Source organism: Nesoenas mayeri, assembly GCF_963082525.1.
Source record: "Nesoenas mayeri genome assembly, chromosome: 1".
Classification (NCBI taxonomy): Eukaryota; Metazoa; Chordata; class Aves; order Columbiformes; family Columbidae; genus Nesoenas; species Nesoenas mayeri.
Window position 1 is genome coordinate 20373873 of NC_137541.1, and position 17445 is coordinate 20391317.

Sequence of the window (17445 nt, forward strand, 5' to 3'; positions counted from 1 at the left end):
GGTGTGTTTTGAAACTTTACTGTCTTTGCATCCTTTAAAACAGTAGAAAGAACATTTTCAAATATCAAATAGATAGCTGTCATTATTACTGCTGCCCTTACCAAGACCAGTCAAAGACTTGTTTTCAGAAATGTCAGGGTCTTTGCCATATATACAATGGGTATCTCTACTAGTGTGATCCTAAAACTTCAGCTGATTGCTGCACTAATATTTGAAGCCAAATATTGAATATATAATATATATAATATATGAAGCCAATATACGTCTCCAAATATCAAGACCTCATTACTTAGACCCTTTATCTTTTTTTATTTTAATTAACTTAATGGAATGAAATAAGTAAAAGAAAAAGCAGGGAAACAAAACAAAACCAAACCAAACAAACAAAAAAACCCCACAAAAAAAACCAAAACCAAACCAAAACAAAACAAAAAAACCCCCACAAACACAAGCCCAACCAACCAACCAAAAAACAAAACAAACCCCACAAAAAAAACAGCTTGTCATCGTAATCGGCCAGATCCTCAGCTGGCAAAACTTCAGCAAACTTGCATCAGCTTATGGGATGAGGCCTTCAGATGCCGGAGAAATTACCCCGAGAAGTCTGTATGCTATATACACTATGTATATAATAGTTTGCTGCACAATAGCTGCTAATTGATCGTTAAAAAAAAAACCTTAGCGTTTCAGATAGCATTAAGTATATTATGCATTTGCACTTCTAGATCTTCCATTCACATGCAATTATGTCTTTTGATTGACATTTATATTGCCAACACTTACTCTGCAGTGTGCATAGTTAAATAAGCATTAATGTTAAAAAAATCTGGTTTTCATATCTGCTTGAAAACTGCAGATATACAGCCTGCTTTGTTCCCGTAGTACTGGACTGAAGAGGAGATGCAGGAGCTTGTACCAGACAGTGGAATGAACTTGTGATTTGATTCCCCAGAGCTGGCTTCCCTTCAGTCCTCCTGTAACATGAAGGTGACTCAACAGTGCCAGTAGCCAATGCAGCTATGCGGAGTGTGTCTGTTTGGTGTTTCTTCACAGTTCTGTTCAGGTTTCCCTGGGGGACAAAGCAGTTCAGGAACAACAGTGACATTGCGTATGCTTGAACTGGGAGCACATGGCTCCTGCAAAACTTCCATCCTGAATGGCTTGGCAGAGGATCATTTGGGAATTAGGGATGAAAGCAACAGATGTTATTCATTCAAGCACCTGGATAAAGAAATGAAAACCTGAAAACTACATATATTATTTTGACAAAGCAAAACAGTGAAACTTGCATTTGACTGTGATGTCCCATCCTATTCAGATATGGTGCTGTTTGTTTTTAAATGGAAATATGGCTTGGCATAGTACAACAAAACCATAAAGGCCCTTGTGGCCGTGTTACATCTGGGGCAGATGTATTTGATGTTCTTACTTTGATCTCCTGTGTAATCAGTGTGTTTTCAGCTTAGATCTTGAATCCACATCTTTTGTAAACAAGAACAATTCCCAGACCTTTTGATCTGCAAAATGACTCATTCTTCCACAACTCTACTCTAGGACAGCAGAGAGAAGTGATTCCTGTTCCTAGGGGTTTCTTTGGCATGCTTCTCTGAGACATAGAAAGCTCTCTCCTAAAAAATGAAAGGGGCTAAACAAGGTCTTTACTGGATATCTTGGAGCTTTTTCTTTGACATTCTTCCCCTGGCTTTCCTTGTGCCTTTAAAAATTTGGATAAAGTTTCCCATGATGACCGTATTCATTGACTGCATTGCCTGGGACTTGTTTAATAAGGAAACTGGGACTGTAGAGAAAGAAAGGAAATAATGGATATATAGAGGCTGATGGGTTGTGAAGGGTGCAAAGAAACTGTAGACAATGAGAACAGAGACAGCAGAGCCAACAAGGACTTAGTGACAGGTGGAGCTTTGAGACGGGCTAGGCAAGGACATAAGGACAAAGGACTGAGGTGCAGGACAAGGGCATTGCAACTGGCTGAGGAGTTTGAAGGAGAAATTATACATCTGAACTCCTGGGATCAAGCCCTGTGAGTAGGAAGAAGTGATGGGAGGTGGTGGGGAGAGAAGCCAGGCAGCATGAGGGGTCCAGGGCAGGGGGAGTGGGTCTAGCTTGGGGGGAGAAGAGGAGAAAGCCTTGGAGGCAGGGATGTAGAAAAGACAAGACAAGACTAAGGCCAGCCCAGAGGGAAAGGGAGAAGTGGTGACCACTCAAAACGTACTCTTCACTGTACGAGCACGTGCCTGACCTTCACTATTCATCCACGCTTACCACTTTTTGTGGAACAAATTGGCAAAATGTCCTCCTCCTTTCAGAACGAATGAAAATCTGTTGCTCTCTTCTCTGAATTTAAGGGGTTAAGTTTTGTACTAAAACCCCCCACATTAGCCTTATGTAAAAGTGTGAGGGTTCATTTCAGTTTGAAAAGTGATTTTTTTCTTTGAAAGCATACAACCATTTTGGAAAAACATTTTTTTCCCACCTGTCTATCCCATTCAACCTGTGGTACTAAATAAGATGAATCTTGCTAAAAATAGGGTGAGATCATGTGAGGAAAGACAATCCCAATGCATTTACAGAAGTCTGAATTACAGTAATTCTTTTTACTGGTGCATTTTGACTTTTCAAATCACCCTTAATAGTACTCTTTTAAAACACGCTTTTCCATTACTAGATAGAAATTTCTACCTAATATAATGAGACATTACCCACAATTTCTATTTCTGTTTGCCTCCTCTATTGTGCTTCTTTTGTGTGATATACTCAGAATGTGGGTAGTAGCTGTGAGCTATTTTTGGTATGTGATACTATAGATGTGAGCAATGGCTCACATTTCAGAACAGAGGAGGATTCTGCAGAAGATATCTCATTAGGTGCTCTTAAAATTACATAACTCACAAATAATGTGAAATGTTGCAGCCTCCCTGGACAGCAAGGCATGAAACCCGTTTGTGTGTAAGCAAACAGAAACACAAAGCAGTGCTGCATTTTTCTAACTAATGGGTGCTGTCCACCTTCTAAACTGCTTATTTTGGCACAAAGTCACTACACAGGCACAAATCTTATATTTTACTTCAGTTTCCCAGTTAAATTCTTTGTTTCTTGTCTTTTCTCAACTAGAGGGAAAGCAAGTGTCTGTGATTCTAATATCTCGTTTCTTTAACCTGTGTGTTTTTACCTGAAAAGCACTTACTGCGAGCTGTGCCAGAAAGCTTGCTATGATGTGTCATCTTCGAGCGCTTCAGTGGCTGCGTATCTGGGACCTGCCGTGTCCAGTGGGTTCACAGAAACCCGGGCCAATGAGCTTCCCTGGCATGGCTTTCACATCGTGCACAAACACATACTTAAAATATGCAGTGTGGGCCAAGGCACCCCTGTTGCCCTTTCCCTTACTAAAAGTACCGCTTGCTCATCAGGTCATTTTTAGCTTTTGACTAGAAAACTGATGGAGTTTACTGAGTGGCTCTGGGAGTTCCCCAGTGTTTTCCTTTGGAGAAACCTACATCCTGTTATTGGGGTACTTTTTCCACTTCCCTTCGCAAAGTGAAAGAGGTCCAGGAATGTTTATCTGCTCCCAACTCTGTCTGGCTTGTGTCTGTGAACAACAAGTGCCTAAACAAAAAGGGAAAGCTATCTAGTGGAGGGCTGATTTAAAAACCAACACAGAGTGAATGGCATGTAAGTATATACAAGTGTGTAAGTGTATTAAACAGTGTGACTGATCCTAAAAAGCCTGTGCTTCAGGCCTCAAACATTTACATTCATAACTGAAAATTTATTGTGTATGCCTATCTTTACCTATTTCTATACAACACATATGTGAGGGTGTATCTGCTCATTTCTCTTCATTACATACAGCAACGTGGACCTGACCTTTGGTCTTTTTAAAACGCTGGTGAGGTTTCCCCAGTGTCAGCCAGCCACTAGATGGGACTGTGACCCTCTGCCTGAGGAGCTGGATTTGGGGGCTTTTGAGCATGGCCTTTCTGTGGCTAATAGGTATTTGTTTAATGTTTAGCTGCCAGGTCTGGCCTGTGTCTGTGATAAGTCCCACACAGGCAGGAGGCAGGTTGTGCCTGGAGCCCTTTCACCCAGTTGGAAGATGGAGGGCAAGGGATGGTGTTTCTGGGTGAGAGGCTGGATGGGGAGGGAGGTTGCTGCCCTCATGCTAACGTCTGACTGCAGCATGGCAGGGAAGGGTGGCCCTGAGACCCACACTTGTCCCTCTGGACATTTTGTTATAGAGATTTACAAGTGCTCAAGTGATGTATTTGGAGTGAGACTGCTGGATTCACAGGGAAACCTGATAATAAAATGAAATCTGGCCAGGCAAAAGTTTGATCCATACACACTCCTCACCTCCACTTCCATAACACCGAGACAGAAGCATATGCGGACTTGGCCAGACAAGAAACCCATTCAGTGATACTTCTTTAAATGATAAAGAAATTACTTTTTACATTTTTATGGAAGAGGGGAAGCTTAAATTGTGCATACATTATCTAGATATTTTTGGGATATAGCAATCCTTTATGCAGTTATGATATTTATTAAAAAAGAGTCAATGGACAAAGAAAGCCTGGACAATAAGCAGCCCAGCAGAGGTGAGACACCTGGTTCATGTCCACTGTTGTTTCCATGTTCCATAAGTTTATTACAGAGACATGAGGCATTTTACAAGAATAAACCAATATTGATGAAATACCTTTGCTTCCCTTGGGGCAAAGAGAAGGCCTCTGAGCTCAGAGATACAGTAGCAACACTTTTTCCATTTCTTTTCAGGGTAAATACTAACACCTTCTCCTCTCGAGGCATTCCCTGTTACACCTGAGTACTGTGCCAGTCCTCTGGTACAAGGTCCAAAGATGCCATAAGCGTTTCACCTTCCCAGTTCCTCCCAGCTTACTTTACTGCACTTTCATGGTTTATTATTCCCTTAAAGCTCCCTGAAGCTCTCAAATGCCTTGAAAACTTCTAGGGATAGTCCAGTTTGAAGGTCAGTGGAGTCAATTAGTAATGTTTCACTGACTTCAGTTAATTTGGATAAAGCTTCCATCCATGTTTGTCTTATGATTCCATCCATGTTTGTCTTACAATTTTCAAGCATTTGTGAGGTGGAGAGGCATGCTGATTATTCTGGAATAAGCTTCCAGCTGTGTGAACCACTACAGGTACCGTCACTAGAGTGACTTTAATTCATACAACTGCCTAAGCACATGGCAGCTGACTCTCAAGGTCCCAGTTGAACAGCAAAGCCAAGAGCTGGGCTCCTAGAGCACCCTCTACACTTTTGGAGCATACTAGAGATTTGTTTGCTGATAAAAATCAGCCTGAAGGCTTCTTCATCTGAACTCTGTCTGAGCGTGATGGATGAGGCATCTGATCCTGAAGCTTTCAAAGGGTCTGGCATAACCATGAGAGCATGTGGTGTGCAGTGGTACCAGGTTAGAGATTCCCAGCCAAGAGCTGTCTGAGCTGCTTTGCAGCAGCCTCTTAGCTGGGGAAAGGGACCTGTAAGCAGTGGTACTAATTCTTTGCAGTATATGCATCTGTACTCTGGGAGATATTCAGAGAATCAAAGGCACTGGAGAAATCTGCAAGATTATTTCGTAGCTTCTCATAAACCAGATGGTACAAGAAAATGAGCTAGAAATCTCTTTTCTTAAGGAAAAAAAAAAAAAAGCCAGGTCAAAACTGCAGAGTCGTCATCAACAGCAAGTCCAGAAAGGGGAAAGTGAGGACAGCCTAGAAACAGCTCCTTTAAAAGCACTAGGAGAGGGAATTCCCTGAGCTCCAGTTTGTAAGGAAGTGTCGGGAGGCAAGAAGAAAGCACTGTGGTTTGACTGCAGTGAGAAATAGGCCTTTTATGGCTTTCCGTGGTCACCCAGGGTTTCTGTGAGGTGACCTGGTCTTTTGAACACTGATATAGCTTGAGGTGGATCATCCAGGGAGCAGGAGAGTGAGGACTCCACAGTCACGTGGGCCACATCCTGGCCTCTTGAATCCAGCTGGAATCTACTACTGCAAATCCTTGCGTGTTCAGGGTGTCCCAGGTATTGTCATTTTCCTTTTCCTGACAGCGTCTCAGACATCAGGTGTGTTGGTGATTTGAATTTGCACTGACCAAACTATAAAACAGCTTCTGAGTAACCACGATATGATTAAAAACTTTCAGCACCTGGCTTTGAACAGGTGATTAAGTGCTTTATAGCCTGTGCTATGCACACCAGACCCCATCCTACTTGTATCCACACTAAGCAACATACACAATTTCCCTTTTTTCACTTATTTATCTTTGTGAGTTTTTATTGGGTTCTTTTCTTTGCTGCTTGGTTACAGGTTTGTGTTGGACTGTGAATAATTGCTTCAGTTGGTTGCTTGCTAGTTTGGTCTAACTGATCTCATTGATTTAAAATAAAATTTACAAAAGTCCAAATAAATATAAGGAAGAACCAAAGTGGCTACAGAGCAGGTGTTTTTTTACTGTCTTAATTTTCACTTGCTGTTTGACTTAGTCTGCCATGAAGGTCCAGCCGTCAGAATTTGTATCTCCACACACACACGTACGCACGAACAGATACAATTAACTCTTTCATAGTCAGGCTTTACTGGTAAATGGATAGTAATGTTGAGTGCCTGCTGCTCTCCTGTTCATGGCAATTAGTTTGGATTGGATCATACACACTTCTGAATGCTGCCTGTAAGGTGCTTCGTGACCTTGGGCGTCATACAACATCCCTCTCCTGTCCGATAGTTAAGTACTGAGCTGCTAGAGCATCTCCATGTGAAGTGGATCTCAGACTCTCTGGAAAAGATGCTTTTTATTCAAAAATTCCTTATAAGTATTCTCTAATAAATGTTCCCTTTAGTATAGACAAGGGTATGAAAGGCTTCACTGAACAGTATTACTGAGGTTGTGTAGTAATGAAAAATGTAGGAGCCCAAGGATTTGTTTATAGCAGATTTCTTAGTAGGTTGAAAGTAAAACATATATTAAAAAAAAATAAATCAGTGTATATAACTACTCCTGTATATATGATTTATAGTGCAATAGTTAAAGAAATATCAAATTCAACACTTTTTTTTTTCTTTAAATATAAATGTCAGTTTATGACAAACGTTATAGCCAAGTCATATCACTGTGGAAAGACAAGGGCTCTTGCTTACCATGTCTCTTCAAATTACCTGCGCTGAGTTGTGCAGACATATGTAAACAAAGCCCAAATTAATAATTTTCTGGGTATGTTGCAAAGCCCAATTTTTATAACTGGTAATCACAAAGGACTGGGCTGGGGAGTAAGAAATAATAAAATGTGTGCACGGAATAGAATGATTTGAATTTACATATTTGGAACTGTTGATTTTTCAGTTCCTGAAAGCGCTGAGGATAGACATATCACATGAGCCAAATCTTGTAAAACTGGCTTCTGCCTTGTACCGGCATGCTGTAAAACGTATTTTAAATCCTAGCACCTGTCTTCCTTCTGCTCTGTGAGTCCAACACCAGGTGCCACTGGTCAGTCTGATCTTGCACACTTGTGGAGTGGTCACTGAGTAGAAGGAAGGACATAATGCTGAGCAGCAGGTGGGATAAACATGTCCCAAGCCTGGAGCCAAGATAACTTTGCTGTGAAGTTTTTAAAGTGTAGTAGCTGGACTGACTAAAGCTACCTGGGCCTTGGACATGCACCTCCTAGTTGTGTTGAAGGCACATACGAGGTGTGTGTATTTAATGCCTGTGAATCTGATGGCTGTGATCTCCTAGTCTGCCTGGCCATTTGGGAACAGGAGATCACTGGCAGTTAAAACCATATGTGTAACACATGAAAAATGGTAAGAAAATGTGGAGGAAACATATATTAATTACATGAACAAATACGGTAGGAAAAAAGTTCATCTTAGAAAAGTTACTGAAAAACTTAGTTATTTAAGATGTCATGTCAAAATTCAAATTTATTTCATCCTAGATTAGACTCATGTGCATCTGGATTCAGTTATCTAAGTGTAGGTCCTGTGTCATTTCAGCTTAGGTCTTGTGTAATTTTCAATGCTTGTGAGACATCCCACCTGTTGTTCAAAAATATTTTGAATACTTTTCAATTTCAGTGTCATATGTCATCCTGTGAGGGTGCCTCAAATGGTTTAGAGTACCTACATACTCTAAAGTAGCACAAGACACCTACAAGTATTCCTTGAATACTTTAAATACTTTGGACACCAAATCCTAGTTATCTTAACCCAGTGCTAAATCAATTCAATGACATCAATGACAATTCAGTGACATCAATTCCAATCAACAAATCTCAAAACTTCAGCTTTGTAAATGTCCATCAGTATGCTTGTACTAGTAACTAGATAATCAGCATCACACTGTTTTAGTAATGATGAAGGCATTGGAGAGCAGTAACAGGCTTAAATTAAGATGAAGGACAGTAGATCTAGTTGCTGTTCTATGAAAACATGAAGGAGTTAGATTCTTGCTTCCTTTAATGTCTCAGGGACCAAAGAGCCTCACAAGTCTTCAAATTCAGAAAATAAAAAATATTGCTTTCTCAGTAATGAGGAACAGAAGAACGCTCAGTATCCTCACACTAGTAAACTGTTATCAGTTACTGAATCCAATCTGGAAGCTGGAGCTGTTACTGCGGTTCTTTCCAGAATCTGCTTTATTTATGTAATGTAACATTTCATCCAGCCATGCTAAATGAAATGCCACAGAATATGCACAGAACTGCCCAGAGAGAGGTCTTTGGAACATGGACATAGAGTTGGTTTCCATCAGGAAGTACAAAGGCGAAAAGGACCTCAGAACCTTCTGTTCCCCAAACATGCCCAGAACATGGATGCTGAAGTTGACCCCTTCAGTTTGTGATGACTATGGGAATTTCCAGCTTGATCTAAATATGATCTAAGAAATTCAATTTGTCAATAAACATGATGATAATTCTCACCTCTATGTCACCACTGAATATCGTAGTGTCTGTTTTGGACACTGTGTGCAACTGTACATGGAGTATGCTTCATTGTATCAATTAAACCATATCTTTTTCTTTTCCTGTATCATTTGATCATTCATAACTCAAAGCCTTTGGCATGAGAAGAGTCTTCTGCCTTTATTACTCATCCTTTTATTGCCTTGTGTTTTATCTGGATAATCTCAGATAACTAATTATGGTTTTGGTACAGTGGCATTTCTGGGAATGGACCCTATTTTTATACAAAAGCAGTCACTCAACCTCAGTGGAGGAGACCTGTGACCTGGGAACAACCACTCTTTAACAAAGCTTGTTATCAGCTACTCCAACCAGACACACAGCTGAATGAGTATTTCCCACACTAGTGTCTAGACTTATTTGAGGATGCCTCATAGTTTTATTCTACCATTTTAATGTAGACCATTGGCTGATGTTATTGGTTTATATGGAATTAAACATTTAACTTAAAAAATATGTTCCTAGCTATGAAGTATAGGGTATGTATTTCTATTTTCCTTTGTGTGTGTTGTAAGAGGCAGCCTGTCTCTTTCTCTCAAATGTACAGCTCTAATTTTATAAAATGGAGAAAAAATTGTATCTTTTCACCTCGACAGAACTTAAGGATGAACGGAGCAATTTACTGAAGTGTCTTCAAAAATATTTCACCTTGGGACAGAAAACAGAAAGGAAAGATTTAGCTTATTGCAAAATGCAGGGTTTTAACAGCTATGTATACTGTGTACCTATACAGGTGCACTAAACAAGAAGCAGTGTTTCCTAACAAATCACAAGAGCGTTGTATGGTTTCTAACAATGTACCTAAGATATCTGCATGGCCCCATTATCCAAATGTCAGCAAGCTTCACAATATTTAATGTTTTCTCTCATAAAATCCCTACTAAGGAAAGAATGCCTCTGTCCTTCTTTAGCAGATAGAGAACTGGGAAGGAGTTCAAAGTGTTGCCTTACAAAGGCTGCTGCACTGAACTTGAACATCTGAACTTGTTCCTGAATTTGTGCCAGCACACGAGCTGCTGTGGCTCCGAGCTGCTGTGCTCTTTAGCCCTCCCCACTGGAGGGAGGGGATACATCTGTGTAACGCCATATGCAGTCATAAAGACAGGTATAGCTGTGTAGCTGTACAGCTCTCTTAATGCAGGCATCAGTCCTGGCTAATGCAAAGCAACGCCAGCTTGTCCAGACAAACTCCATGAACTCTTTGAGCTTCCTATTTGTTCTTCTTCAGGTTTGTTTATCTTCTTCCCTGGGACAGGAGAGGTACTCTTTAGTTTTCAATTTCAAATCTTAGGTCTTTCAAAAGGATTTTTTTCAAAACTGTGAAAATCCAGATCAATCTTTACAGCTCCAGACTAGCAGAGAACAGAATGAGGCACAAAAGCAAATAAATCAGTCAATCAGTCAGTCAGTCTAATGGTTGGGATCTTTCTCTGGTAGGCAAATAATCCATAATACATCATGTCAAATATTTAAAATAAATGATCTCTCCATAGTTCAGGGACTAGTGCATGGTGTGTTGGCATTTCTCTTTATACAGGGTAATATTGCTTGCTGGAATGGGAGATTTTGATGAAGAATTTTGGCAGTGTCTTGAGTTATAGTCAGCTGTCATTTATTATCTACGATCATAGCAGCATGACAAGTTTTTCTTGGCATTCTAGACACTTTCAGAGGACATTAGAAAGATATTTAAGTTGGGTGAGAGATGCAGTACCACATGAAGGCAGGATTTTGAAATCTAGGGATTAAGGGAAGGGATGCATATGATTACTAGAAAGCTCCTGTCTCCAAACTGCCAGTGAATGGCTAAACAAAAATTAAGCCAGTTTCCTCCTGTTTGGTGGGCACCAAAATTTCACTTTTGGTAGTCACTGAAACCTGATTCATCAACATGATAATGGGTCATCCTGCCAATTATTCAAAACCTTGCTAAATAACAAATGCAAGGCTGAAATGTTATGAAGCATTAGGATTTGTCATTGGCCAACATCTGTATAAAGAGTAGCTGGGCCTGTTGGTTTAGGAAAGTTATAAAACCAAGATTTTCTGTTACCACCACACTTGAAACTAGTTACAATGCCTCTTTTAAAATATGTCAGATCAGTGATCAGGAATTGCTGAGTTACAGAACAGACTTGATTGGAACTCATTGTCTCATCTTATGACTGTTTCTTTCTACTTTGTTTCTTAAATAGTTATCAGAAGTACTCACACTTCACAAATTGAAAACAATTTAATACAAAGAAGCACTAAATTTACTTCAGGAATGTTGCTTTGGTTTTCAAAGCTCACTAGGAAATCAGATTTCAGTATCTACTTTCTTTCCCCTGTCTGTAAAAAAATGCATCTAATTTCAGAAAAAATACTGCAAACTAAAGCAAGCAGCTATACAGTAGGTCCAGCAGTGAGCACTGAGTATCTGAAGCAGTAAGTTAGACAACAAAAAAGTCAGCATTTCATTTCTGATCCTTGGACTTAGCCTGCCACCACTGAGGCAAGACAAAATTTTGCAATGGTGCATGTTCAAGAGAGCCTTAAGCTAGCTCTGAGTGAAAGCATAGTGCAGCACTAGACACAGATGTTGGTTGGTCATAGAAACAGTATATTGCTGGGAACACTGCTCTGAGCCCAAACTAACTCTGCTTCTAGCTTGGGTTCAGGGCTACACAGCCATCACTACTTGTGCTCTCCTGGCTACGAGGATCAGCTACACGGCAGATCTGCACTGAGTGTCCTGATACACTGCCAGCACATCCTAGGTGCTCTGCTGGCCTCAGCTCTTGCTGCTGCAGGTCTGCACAGCTCCACTTACCTCTTGGTTACATGCCAAAGGATGGACAAGAAAGAGCAGTTTGCTGGGATTTGTTTGTTGTTGTTTTTTTTTTTTGCCAATGCTTTTTGAAGTTTTTATAGACAATTCAGCCTCAGCTTATGGTGAACAGTAGTGAAGGACATTTCCATAAGCCCCTGGCCATATGTTGATACCTGACTTCCCTATATAGTTAGGCAGTGGTCACTCATTAGCACATTAGCTGTTCTCCCTTGCTTTACAATTTTGCTAGTCAGAGATTTTCAAAAATACATCAGCTTCATAACCATGGTACATCAGAGGAGAGTAACTGTCTTCCTTCTTTCAACTTTGAATGAATCATAGAGTTAATCATGGACACCTAGAAAGCTGTATTTCCAAATATCAGTCAGCTATTTAAAACCTGTGATCAGCTGTCAGTGTGTCCTGATGGAGGTTGGATGGCTCCGAAATGTTGACAAATCCACTATTTGAAAATAAAAGCAAGTTATAACACACCAGACTGCAAGCATCTGTACTGTGAAGGCTGGATGCAAAGCTTAGAAAAGAATGCAGAGTGGGATTGCGTGCTGACAGTTCTCAGGCATTTTTATTCCAATGTTTCATTTAGGATGATTTAAGACCTGGATGAGCAATGCCAACAAAATAAATTAGTAAATGCAGACAGGCTACAAGAATGCGGCTATCATGGGAGAATGACAAATACCCAGATATCACATTCTAATGGGGTCCCAGATTGTCCACTGCCTTGGTGCGACAGGCTCTGTGGTTTCTGAAGTAGTTTTAAAGCCATGCACTGACTCCTGATGGTGTACAGATATGACATCCCTAAACATTTGCAAGTGCGTTCTTGTGTGCACGCATTCAGATGTGCACGTTCACATGCTCCTGTGATTCTGTTTGTGAGGACAACACATTAATAGGAGAACAGAGAGTATGGAAACCACCTGCAGAGCTGAGGTGGCAGGGAAGGGAAAAAGCAGAAGATGTAGGCATTACCTGATGCCTTCTCCCCTTTGGTACAGTTCTCTGTGCCCAGTTACCCTCCAGAGTCAGCATTATCCCTGTGAAGAGAACTGTGGAGCCCCTCCCCATCTTTCTTTCCTTTACAGCATACCTCAGATTCCTGAATCACTCTTCAGCTGATAATCTAAAGATTGCACTAGTCCTCTTCTCCACAAACTGTTGGAAGATGCCATGGTTCATTCAACTGATCTCTAGTCACACTAATCCTTCTGTCAGGGTGCTTGAATGGCTTCATCTCATCTGAGCAGCATCCTTTCATCCCAGTATGTTGTCATAGAAATATCTGAGCAGAGGCACAGAAACAAAATAATTATCCAGTGATAAATTTCAGAATATTATTCCAGCCAGCCAGAGACTTCCCAAAGTGAACATAGTGCCTTTGTCTTTAAAAGCTTTTTTGTGGATTTTTCTTCCATAATTTTCTCTAAATGATTTTTCATCCTATGACAACATTTAACATTTACTCTAACTTGAGACAAAAAAATAAATCAACTGTAGTTTAACTCTGAACTGGGAAGAGGTGTAATTTCTTGTGTTTGTTTTACACTGCTTTTGCTAGTGCTATGCTCTTCAGGTGTGGATCTTCATGACAGAACCTCACTAATTGAGAGCATGACCAGCATTAATATATGCTTTGAAAGGCAATAGAGAAAAGTATTTTACAGCATCTAATAGTGGTGTTATGGCACCTTTGAAGGATCCTGAGCCAAGACTGTGGATGAACACTGCTAAGCACAGTACATATATATAAACAGATATGCAGACCTTTGTTAGTAAGGGTGACTTAGCTTTGGGCAGAGTTCTTTTCAAGGGCAGGCAAAACCAGAATATTTTAAAACTAAGAGGACTTTATATTTCTGTATGGGTGTTTGCTGGTATTTACGTCTTATAGTAAGACTGAAACAGTAGAAAAGGCAGGTAAATCAGTAGGAAAAAAAATGTATTATTATCCATGGTTTACAAGTGGATAAAGAGAGCACAGCAGAGTGCCTGGGGTTGCACAGATGATGTTTGTGCTTCTGCTGAACTGTGGCTCTTGATGAGATGAACATTTGTTGGAGTATTTTCAGCTGGGAAGCCTCTGAAAAGGTGCATCAGGATGCCAGGGAGTGTGGGAGAACAAGCACTCACGGAGGAGAATGGGCACTGACAGCTTTCATGCCGTCTGGTGGGGCTCATCTCTTGAGGGAGAACATGAGGGGAGAGGGCTTGCAAGCTTGTGCAGAGCTAGAGAAAATGACTGAAGCCTGAAACTTCTAGGTCCAGCATAAAAAAATCAAGAGAGAGTGGTCAGATTAATATCTCAGTGAAATCTGCTTTAAGGGGCTCATGACACATTCACACAGAACAGTAAGGGTTGGAAGGGACCTCTGGAGATCGTTTAGTCTATTCCCCTTTTTCCCTTTCACAGTCCCATGACATCCCTTTCCATCTCTCATTTAAAACAGAATTTCTGTTCCCTTGATATTAAACAGTTATCAAATTTCATCAAAGTGGCTGCAACAATTCAGCAGCGGATGAATTGATTTCTTTGTCTCAGTCTTCATCACATATGTGTGAAAAGTGCTGTAAGAGCTGTTAAAGAGGGAGGCATAGGTTAGAAAAAATCAGGGGATTAATGCTACAGCCTGATGGGTGGCCTCCTCTGGTCTTGGAGGAGTTTTAAATACATTCTACCACAGAAGTGATTAAGAGAGTTCCATGGCTTTATACTTAGGGAAAAAACTCCTGGATGATGGAGATTTAAATATCAAGCACAGACTTGAACCTGCCATGTCCTGTGGATGTCCTGGTTGAGTATTACCTTTTGGCTTAAATAAACTCACCAACATAGTCATATTATGAATCTCATACCTGCCATTTTTTTCCCAGCTGACAATAATAAGTAATTCAATCGAACTGCAATATCTCCTGTTGTCAGATAAGCCACTGCCTTAGGAGGCCATGCAACACTAGTGTAAAGAGAAGAATACAAGCAGACCAGTAATTGTAAAAGATGGGCCTTCAAGATTTGCGTTTCTCTAGCTTTTTCTTCTTTACTACTACAATATCAATTAAGTTAGCATTAATATATACTAGAGCATCTGGACCAGACTAAGTGCTTGTCTTTTATATTGCAATTCATTGCAGTGCTCAGTCCTTCTGAAGTAGGATACATGAGAGCAAAAGTTTTATTTGAGCTTGTTATCTCATCTGGTCTTACAGATGAGTTAAAAACTCCAGCAATTTCCATTTTTAGTTAGGAGACATCCAAACTTAGTCTTTGATGTTCTTTGTCAAACTGAGATTAGAATACATCTGTGCGACATGTTAGTCTAGATTTTTAGCCTCTCTACTTTGGCCCCTTCTTCTGTGTTCCCTCTGCTCCAAAAACCAAAACCAGACACAATCTTGCTGGTTCAGGGACCACATCTTCCATTCAGAGTGTAGCACAGCAGTGCCTATGAGACGCACATTACAAAGTGTAACTGTAATAATAGTTGACACTTCAGAAACTCAGCAGGACTCAAACAGATTTGCTTTTACAGACATTTCCCTTCTCTCCCAGTTTTTGCTTTTGAAGTGTTTGAGTTAATCTCTGTTGTAATGCAAAAAAAAAAAAATCTCCTATGATTAGGGAACCAGTTTCTGGATGTGTGAGAAAGTTGTGCAGTAATGTATAAGAAATCTTTTAGCAAAGACCTTACCATACTTCTGCTCTTTGGCACTATGAACATAGAAGATTGTTTCCTCTACAATAATCAGGGCTACATGACTGTAGTCATTTCAGTCAATATAGCTATAAGAGAAAGACAACATTTGTGAGTTTCCATCCCAGTGTGAACACAGAGTTTTTTAATCAACTTGTAAATTGATTTATATAATCTAGGTCTTGCTCCCTTTTGTAAAAAATTATCAATCTGTAGCAGTGCCTAGTATTAATATACATCCAGTCAAATACATTTCTTCAAGCAGCATATGGCAATTGCATGAATTTTAACTGAATCAGTTCAAAAAGTTTTAGTTAAATGGATGTAATCTCTGCATGTAGCTAGCCCTTGGTCACAGAGTTAATCTAGATGACTTTCATGGGAACTTCACTTCGTCTTTTATCTTTCTACCAAGCCAGTAGAAATTAGTGGTTGCATTGTGAGGTGACTCAACAAAAATAAGACAGCATTAATCAGTGGGAACAAATCTTCATTTGCATAAGTGTAAACATGTTTCCAAAAATAGAGCAAACATAATATCAAGATTCACTAGCGTGTCGCTCCCACATCAACAGGTTACAGCACCCAGCTTTCTCACAGAGGTGACAGTCTTCCTGGTAACTTTTCATAGATTATTTTTGTCAAGAACATTCCTAACAGAAAGCAAAGAGAAGATGGTGTTAACACCTAGCCAGGAGCAAACCTGCAAGTACCTGGGTCCCTGATTTATGCATGGAAACTCAGTACTAGATGGTGATTACCTGTGTTAGCTTGTGTCCTGCATCAGTGCAGCTAATTTGGGGACCTCATGGCATTGCACAAATACTCGGTTGTGCTAGAGAGTGTCGACAGGTCTCTGATTTCAGAATGCCTGATCCCAGTGTAAGTTACAGCAAGTTTTTTTTAATGGGTACCTGTTGAAGAAAAGGTTCCATGGGAATGAGAAAACACAGAGATCTACACTTGCTTTTGTTACCTCGCTTTTGACATGTTTCAAATTGTAACTCCCAAAACATCACCTGTCAAAGGCCAGGCAGCTGAAGGAAGACAGGCAACAAAGACATGACTAATGCAATTGTGGGAAGCTACATACCAGTGGAGGACTTTGTGCAGCTATCAGTGGCCTTTTATGATCACTTTCTCCTGAAGATGACTCACATACCCCACACTAAAAAGGTGGGTGTATTTTAGGTGACAAAGGTGAGGAAAAGGCAAAAATCTATTCCTGGTGGAAACTCTTCTATTGACTTCAGTGGCATTCTGTGAAAATACCCAGACTTCTGGGATAGAAGGGGCTGCTATTCATATTTGAACTTGTATTTGAAGTCACTATTGTATATACAGGAAATGCAGAGGATAGTAGGAAGGTTAGCAATAATTTTGGTATTATATCATATAAAGGGCCTTGGATGCGGGTGAGACTTTGATTTCCTCTGTTGCAAACAGAATCACGGGTTAAGGTTCAGAATATTTTGGTCTAAGTACTTAAGAGATGAGCTCAGGCTTGAATCTAGCTTCTGTGTTTGGAAGTGGTATTGCATCCAGCTGTGTTTTCCCACCTCCCTTCTTTTTCAAAGGTGGAGTAACAGGGTGCAGGGTGCAACAATTATCCCTTTGCCTGGCTGCAGGAGCAGCAACCTTTGGGAGGAGGGAAGAGTAAAAAACTTCATGTAATAAGCAGTTTAGCTCAACTCAGGCCCTTTGAGTCCTAAATTTAGATACTTAAACTTTTAAGAAGGATATGTTGATAAACTGTAGTGATCTGTAATCTGTGAGAGTACGAACTAGATAATCTAGACTTTTCTATAGAACAACAGAAGTTATAAACTCTGTATATACTCATTGCTGTTTTCATGCAAGTGAATGGTTTAGATTTGTTCTGGGCACAGAACTCTGATTTTCCCAAATGCATGTG